At 37.1% G+C, this 931-nt stretch overlaps 1 long non-coding RNA gene across 1 annotated transcript in view; it reads left to right on the top strand.

The window, feature by feature from the left end:
- Positions 1-354, top strand: part of LOC105819025 — a 198,031-nt gene extending 197,677 nt beyond the window's left edge. The window contains exon 3 of the long non-coding RNA XR_001137940.1: positions 222-354. This is a non-coding gene — a long non-coding RNA (uncharacterized LOC105819025). The remainder of the gene's footprint in view (positions 1-221) is intronic.
- Positions 355-931: the final 577 nt, after the last annotated feature.

Here is a 931-nt window from a genome sequence, read left to right as displayed (position 1 = left end):
TTTTTTTTTTATTTCAGCATATTATGGGGGTACAGATGTTTAGGTTTCGTATGTTGCCCTTGCCCCCCCTCACCCCCAAGCCCGAGTTTCAAATATGTCCATCCTTGGGGTGGTGCTCTTTGTGTATTTCGCTTGATATGTAATACAGACTTGCATTGATAGCAAGGTTCAGTTTTTTTTGTGGTTATTCATTTAATGATGTTATTCGTTTCTTTTTTCAGGTGATGGACTTTTCAGCCGCCCTATTTTTACTCAGGAGCCGGAAGATGTCATTTTTCCTTTGGATTTATCAAAATCTGAAATCATCTTGAATTGTGCTGCTAGTGGTTACCCTTCACCCCATTATAGGTAAAATCCTACCTCTGGGAGCTGCACTGTTTTGTCTTTTTCATTGAGCTAAAATATCCACACAATGGAGTCTTAAAAAGTACCCTAATTTGAAGTGTACAGCTCAAGGAATTTTTCCATAGGTATACAGCTATGTGCCCGTCACTCAGGTAAAGATATAGACATTTCTCGGACCCCAAGGTGTTCCCTCATGCTACTTTTCAGGCAATGTACCCCATTACCACCACCACCTCCAAGGAACCACGATTATGTCTCAGTCTTATTGATAAGATTTGCTTAGAACATTTAGTCTTGAAATTGGTGCCATGCAGTGCAATATTGTGGTTAGAAAAATACATTTATTACAGCTATGTACCCTCTAAGGCAGAAAAAGAATTTTTATTGTGGGCAAATAGGAAAAAACTGTTTTTATTTCTCACATATTTTCTGTGCAATAATAGGGAGGAAGAATCAGTAATGTTTTGGTCTGATTTACAAATTGGCAGTAAAGGCAGAATTTGATCCATATTGTGGGTAGAATTCACAAATTCAAAAATATATGCATGTGAAAATTATACATGGGTAAATAATAAGGATATTTTGT

The sequence above is a fragment of the Propithecus coquereli genome, unplaced genomic scaffold (genome assembly GCF_000956105.1).
Source record: "Propithecus coquereli isolate 6110/MARCELLA unplaced genomic scaffold, Pcoq_1.0 Scaffold463, whole genome shotgun sequence".
Lineage (NCBI taxonomy): Eukaryota > Metazoa > Chordata > Mammalia > Primates > Indriidae > Propithecus > Propithecus coquereli.
Note: the sequence above shows the minus strand (reverse complement) of the source record. Positions and strands in the feature narration are given on the sequence as shown.